Source organism: Arachis stenosperma, chromosome 3 (assembly GCF_014773155.1).
Source record: "Arachis stenosperma cultivar V10309 chromosome 3, arast.V10309.gnm1.PFL2, whole genome shotgun sequence".
Taxonomy (NCBI): Eukaryota; Viridiplantae; Streptophyta; class Magnoliopsida; order Fabales; family Fabaceae; genus Arachis; species Arachis stenosperma.
The window spans coordinates 125393351-125400608 of NC_080379.1; the positions used below are offsets into that span (position 1 = coordinate 125393351).

At 40.7% G+C, this 7258-nt stretch overlaps 1 non-coding gene across 1 annotated transcript; it reads right to left on the reverse strand.

Annotated features, from left to right (window-relative positions):
* Positions 1–1305: 1305 nt before the first annotated feature.
* Positions 1306–1413, reverse strand: LOC130971588 (small nucleolar RNA R71). The gene has a single exon (XR_009082799.1). It is a non-coding gene; the product is annotated as a small nucleolar RNA R71 (small nucleolar RNA).
* Positions 1414–7258: the final 5845 nt, after the last annotated feature.

Consider the following 7258-nt stretch of genomic DNA (forward strand, 5'->3'; position numbering starts at 1 on the left):
TTAAACGCCAGCCAGGGTGCCTGGTTGGGCGTTTAACGCCCATAAAGGTAGAGCATTGGGCGTTTAACGCCAGGATGGCACAAGAGGGAAGATTCTGTTTTTAATTCAGATTTTTTTTCAAGTTTTCAAAGTTTTTCAAAATCAAATCTTTTTCAAATCAAATCTTTTCAATCAAATGTTTTCAAAATCAATTTCTCTCCTTTTTCAAAGATACTTGCTAACAATTAATGATTTGATTGAACATTTCAAGTATGTTGCCTTTTCTGTTGAGAGAGGTTTAATGTTTGAATCATATCTTTTCTTGTTAGGCAAGTCATTAATTTTTAAAATCAAATCTTTTTAAAATTGTTTTCAAATCATATCTTTTCAATCATATCTTTTTAAAATCATATCTTTTCAAACATATCTTTTTAATCATATCTTTTTCAAAATAAGTTTTCAATCATATCTTTTTAAATTCTAATTTCAAAATCTTTTTCAAAAAATTACTTGATTTCTTTCCCACTCTTGGTTTTCGAAAATCAATTAAAGTTTTTCAAAATGTTTTCAAAATCTTTCACTTAATTTTCGAAAATTTCTTCCTCTCTTCTCACATCCTTCTATTTATGGAGTACCACTCCTCCTCAATGCACAATTCGAACTCTATCTGATTAAGTTCGAATTCTTCTACCTCTATCTTCTATTTTTCTTTTCCTCTGACACCTCAAGGAATCTCTATACTGTGACATAGAGGATTCCACATTTTCTTGTTCTCTTCTCTTTCATATGAGCAGGAACAAAGACAAAGGCATTCTTGTTGAAGCTGACCCTGAACCTGAAAGGACCTTGAAGCGAAAGCTAGGAGAAGCTAAGGTACAACTCTCTGTAGAGGACCTAACAGAAATCTTCAAAGAAGAAGACATGGCAGCCGAAAACAACAACAATGCAAACAATGCAAGGAAGGTGTTGGGTGACTTTACTGCACCTACTCCCGACTTCTATGGGAGAAGCATCTCTATCCCTGCCATTGGAGCAAACAACTTTGAGCTTAAGCCTCAATTAGTTTCTCTAATGCAACAGAATTGCAAGTTCCATGGACTTCCATTGGAAGATCCTCATCAGTTCTTAGCTGAATTCTTACAAATCTGTGACACTGTCAAGACTAATGGGGTTGACCCTGAGGTCTACAGACTTATGCTATTCCCTTTTGCTGTAAGAGACAGAGCTAGGACATGGTTGGACTCACAACCTAAAGAAAGCCTGGACTCATGGGAAAAGCTAGTCAATGCCTTCTTGGCAAAGTTCTTTCCACCTCAAAAATTGAGTAAGCTTAGAGTGGAAGTCCAAACCTTCAGACAGAAGGATGGAGAATTCCTCTATGAAGCTTAGGAAAGATACAAACAATTGATCAGAAAATGTCCTTCTGACATGCTTTCTGAATGGAGCATCATAGGTATTTTCTATGATGGTCTCTCTGAACTATCCAAGATGTCTTTGGATAGCTCTGCTGGAGGATCTCTTCATCTAAAGAAGACGCCTACAGAAGCTCAAGAACTAATTGAAATGGTTGCAAATAACCAATTCATGTACACTTCTGAAAGGAATCCTGTAAACAATGGGACAAATCAGAAGAAAGGAGTTCTTGAGATTGATACTCTGAATGCCATTCTGGCTCAGAACAAGATATGACTCAACAAGTCAATTTGATTTCTCAAAGTCTGTCTGGAATGCAAAATGCACCAAGCAGTACTAAGGATGCTTCATCTGAAGAAGAAGCTTATGATCCTGAGAACCCTTCAATGGAAGAGGTGAATTACATGGGAGAACCCTAAGGAAACACCTATAATTCTTCATGGAGAAATCATCCAAATCTCTCATGGAAGGATCAACAGAGACCTCAACAAGGTTTCAACAACAATAATGGTGGAAGAAACAGGTTTAGCAATGACAAGCCTTTTCCATCATCTTCTCAGCAACAGACAGAGAATTCTAAGCAGAACCACTCTGACTTAGCAACCATGGTCTCTGATCTAATCAAAACCACTCAAAGTTTCATGACTGAAACAAGATCCTCCATTAGGAATTTGGAGGCACAAGTGGGACAGCTGAGCAAGTTACTGAACTCCCTCCTAGTACTCTCCCAAGCAATACAGAAGAAAATCCAAAAGGAGAGTGCAAGGCCATCAACATGGCCGAATTTGGAGAGGAAGGAGAGGCAGTGAACGCCACTGAGGAAGACCTCAATGGACGTCCACTGGCCTCCACTGAGTTCCCCAATGAGGAACCATGGGAATCTGAGGCTCAAAATGAGACCATAGAGATTCCATTGGACTTGCTTCTGCCTTTCATGAGCTCTGATGAGTATTCCTCCTCTGAAGAGGATGAGTATGTCACTGAAGAGCAAGTTGCTAAATACCTTGGAGCAATCATGAAGCTAAATGACAAGTTATTTGAAAATGAGACTTGGGAGGATGAACCCCCTTTGCTCACCAAAGAATTGGATGACTTGTCTAGGCAGAAATTACCTCAAAAGAGGTAGGACCCTGGGAAGTTCTCCATACCTTGTACCATAGGCACCATGACCTTCAAGAAGGCTCTATGTGACTTAGGGTCAAGTGTAAACCTCATGCTTCTCTCTGTAATGGAGAAGCTAGGGATCATTGAGGTACAAGCTGCAAGAATCTCTCTAGAGATGGCAGACAATTCAAGAAAATAAGCTTATGGACTTGTAGAGGATGTTTTGGTGAAGATTGAAGACCATTACATCCCTGCTGATTTCATAGTCCTAGAGACTGGGAAGTGCATGGATGAATCTATCATCCTTGGCAGACCCTTCCTAGCCATAGCAAAGGTTGTGATTGATGTTGATAGAGGTGAACTGATCATTCAAGTGAATGAAGAATCCTTTGTGTTTAAGGCTCAAGGATATCCCTCTGTCACCATGGAGAGGAAGCATGAAGAGCTTCTCTCAAATCAGAGTCAAATAGAGCCCCCACAGTCAAACTCTAAGTTTGGTGTTGGGAGGCCACAACCAAATTCTAAGTTTGGTGTTGAACCCCCACATTCAAACTCTAAGTTTGGTGTTGGGAGGTTCCAACATAGCTCTGAGAAAATGTGAGGCTCCATGAGAGCCCTCTGTCAAGCTACTGACATTAAAGAAGCGCTTGTTGGGAGGCAACCCAATGTTATATTTTATATATTTTCCTTTGTTATTTTATGTTTTCTGTAGGTTGATGATCATGAGAAGTCACAAAATCAAATTGAAAAAGCAAAAAACAGAATGAAAAACAGGAAGAAAAACAGCACACCCTGGAGGAAGAACCTACTGGCGTTTAAACGCCAGTAAGGCTAGCAGATGGGCGTTTAACGCCCAGAATGGTGCCAGACTGGGCGTTTAACGCCAGAAAGGGGCTCCAGACTGGCGTTAAATGCCAGGAAAAGGCAAGAACATGGCGTTAAACGCCAGAAATGGGCACCAGCCCGGCGTTTAACGCCAGAATTGGCTTAAAACGCATTTTTGCATGCCATTTGGTGCAGGGATGACTTTTCCTTGACACCTCAGGATCTGTGGACCCCACAGGATCCCCACCTACCCCACCACCCTCTCTCTTCTTCTACACCCACTCACCAATCACCTCAACACCTCTTCCCCAAAAACCCTTCACCTATCAAATCCCATCTTTCTCTTCACCACTCACATCCATCCTTCATAAAACCCCACCCATAATGGCCGAACCCTACCCCTCCCTTCACCACTATATAAACCCATCTTCACTCCTTCATTTTCACACACCCTAAACACTACTTCATCCCCCTTTTTGGCCGAACCACAAAGCCATCTCCCTCTTCCCCATTTCTTCTTCTTCTACTCTCTTCTTTCTTCTTTTGCTCGAGGATGAGCAAACCTTTTAAGTTTGGTGTGGTAAAAGCATTGCTTTTTGTTTTTCCATAACCATTTATGGCATCCAAGGCCGGAGAAACCTCTAGAAAGAGGAAAGGGAAGGCAAAAGCTTCCACCTCCGAGTCATGGGAGATGGAGAGATTCATCTCAAGGGTGCATCAAGACCACTTCTATGAAGTTGTGGCCATGAAGAAGGTGATCCATGAGGTCCCTTTCAAACTCAAAAAGGGTCAACTTTGACCAAAGGTTGGACCAAGTCCTCACAGACATTTGTGAAGAGGGCGCCCAATGGAAGAGAGATTCAAAAGGAAAGCCGGTTCAACTGAGAAGGCATGACCTCAAGCCCATCACTAAGAAAAGGATGGAGCAAACAAGAGATCCCACTCATCATGAAATCCCTGAGATGCCTCAAGGGATGCACTTTCCTCCACAAAACTATTGGGAGCAAATCAACACCTCCCTAGCAGAATTGAGTTCCAACATGGGACAACTAAGGGTGGAGCACCAAGAACATTCCATCCTCCTCCATGAAATTAGAGAAGATCAAAGAATCATGAGAGAGGAGCAACAAAGGCAAGGAAGAGACATTGAGGAGCTCAAGCACTCCATAAGACCTTCAAGAGGAAGAACAAGCCGCCATCACTAAGGTGGACCCGTTCTTTAATCTCCTTGTTCTTTATTTTTCTGTTTTTCGAAAATTATGCTCTATAGTTATCTATGTTTGTGTCTTATGATCATTAGTGTCTTAGTGTCTATGCCTTAAAGTTATGAATGTCCTATGAATCCATCACCTTTCTTAAATGAAAACTGTTTTTATTACAAAAGAACAAGAAGTACAGGATTTCGAATTCATCTTTAAAACTAGCTTAATTAGTTTGATGTGGTGACAATACTTTTTGTTTTCTGAATGTATGCTTAAACAGTGCATATGTCTTTTGAATTTGTTGTTCATGAATGTTAAAATTGTTGGCTCTTGAAAGAATGATGAAAAAGGAGACATGTTACTGAGGATCTGAAAAATCATAAAAATGATTCTTGAAGCAAGAAAAAGCAGTGAATACAAAAAAAAAGGAAAGAAACGAAAAAAAAGAGAAGGGAGAAAAAGAAAAAGAAAGAAAAAGAAAGAAATAAAGTTGTGATCCAAGGCAAAAAGAGTGTGCTTAAGAACCCTGGACACCTCTAATTGGGGACTCTAGCAAAGCTGAGTCACAATCTGAAAAGGTTCACCCAATTATGTGTCTGTGGCATGTATGTATCCGATGGTAATACTGGAAGACAAAGTGCTTTGGGCCACGGCCAAGACTCATAAAGTAGCCGTGTTCAAGAATCATCATACTTAACTAGGAGAATCAATAACACTATCTGGATTCTGAGTTCCTAAAGAAGCCAATCATTCTGAATTTCAAAGGATAAAGTGAGATGCCAAAACTGTTCGGAGGCAAAAAGCTACTAGTCCCGCTCATCTAATTTGGAGCTAAGTTTCATTGATAATTTGGAGTCTATAGCATATTCTCTTCTTTTTATCTTAATTGATTTTCAGTTGCTTGAGGACAAGCAACAATTTAAGTTTGGTGTTGTGATGAGCGGATAATTTATACGCTTTTTGGCATTGTTTTTAGTATGTTTTTAGTATGATTTAGTTAGTTTTTAGTATATTTTTATTAGTTTTTAGTTAAAATTCACTTTTCTGGACTTTACTATGAGTTTGTGTGTTTTTCTATGATTTCAGGTATTTTCTGGCTAAAATTGATGGACCTGAGCAAAAATCTGATTCAGAGACTAAAAAGGACTGCAGATGCTGTTGGATTCTGACCTCCCTGCACTCGAAGTGGATTTTCTGGAGCTACAAAAGCCCAATTGGCGCGATCTCAACGGCGTTGGATATTAGACATCCTGGGCTTTCCAGCAATATATGATAGTCCATACTTTGTCCAAGATTTGATGGCCCAAACTGGCATTCAAAGTCACCTTCAGATTTCCCAGCGTTAAACGCTGGAACTGGCACCAAAATGGGAGTTAAACGCCCAAACTGGCACAAAAGCTGGCGTTTAACTCCAAGAAGAGTCTCTACACGAAAAATGCTTCATTTCTCAGCCCAAGCACACACCAAGTGGGCCCGGAAGTGGATTTTTATGTCATTTACTCATCTTTGTAATTCTTAAGCTACTAGTTCCCTATAAGTAGGACCTTTTACTATTGTATTTTCATCTTGGTTTTTCTGGTTCCCTCTCTGGGACCGAAGCCAATGATCACTCTTGTTCTTATGTATTTTCAATGGTGGAGCTTCTACACACCATGGATTAAGGTGTGGAGCTCTGCTGTACCTCGAGTATTAATGCAATTACTATTGTTCTTCTATTCAATTCCGCTTGTTCTTGTTCCAAGATATCACTTGTTCTTCAACTTGATGAATGTGATGATCCGTGACACTCATCATCATTCTCACCTATGAACGTGTGACTGACAACCACCTCCGTTCTACCTTAGATTGGGTGAATATCTCTTGGATTCTTGATACACGATGCATGGTTGATCGCCTGACAACCGAGTGCTCGCCTGACAAACGAGCCAGCCATTCCGTGAGATCAGAGTCTTCGTGGTATAGGCAAGAACTGATGGCGGCATTCAAGAGAATCCGTAAGGTCTAACCTTGTCTGTGGTATTCTGAGTAGGATTCAATGATTGAATGACTGTGACGTGCTTCAAACTCCTGAGGGCGGGGCGTTAGTGACAAACGCAAAAGAATCACTGGATTCTATTCCGGCCTGATCGAGAACCGACAGATGGATAGCCGTGCCGTGACAGGGTGCGTTGAACATTTCCACTGAGAGGATGAGAGGTAGCCACTGACAACGGTGAAACCCTTGCATAAGCTTGCCATGGAAAGGAGTAAGAAGGATTGGATGAAGACAGTAGGAAAGCAGAGAGACGGAAGGGACAAGCATCTTCATACGCTTATCTGAAGCTCTCACCAATGATATACATAAGTATCTCTATCTTTATCTTTATGCTTTATTCATCATCTATACCCATTTGAGTCTGCCTGACTAAGATTTACAAGGTGACCATAGCTTGCTTCATACCAACAATCTCCGTGGGATCGACCCTTACTCGCGTAAGGTTTATTACTTGGACGACCCAGTGCACTTGCTGGTTAGTTGTGCAAAGTTGTGTTTATGCCATGGTATTGAGCACCAAGTTTTTGGGGCCATTACTAGGGATTATTTGAGTTGTGAAAAGTAGTGATCACAATTTCGCACACCAATGATCATAATTTCGTGCACCATAAAAGCATAGCTTTTTTTTGTTTCTTCATAACCATTGATGGCACCCAAGGCCGGAGAAACCTCTAGAAAGAGGAAAGCGAAGACAAAAGCT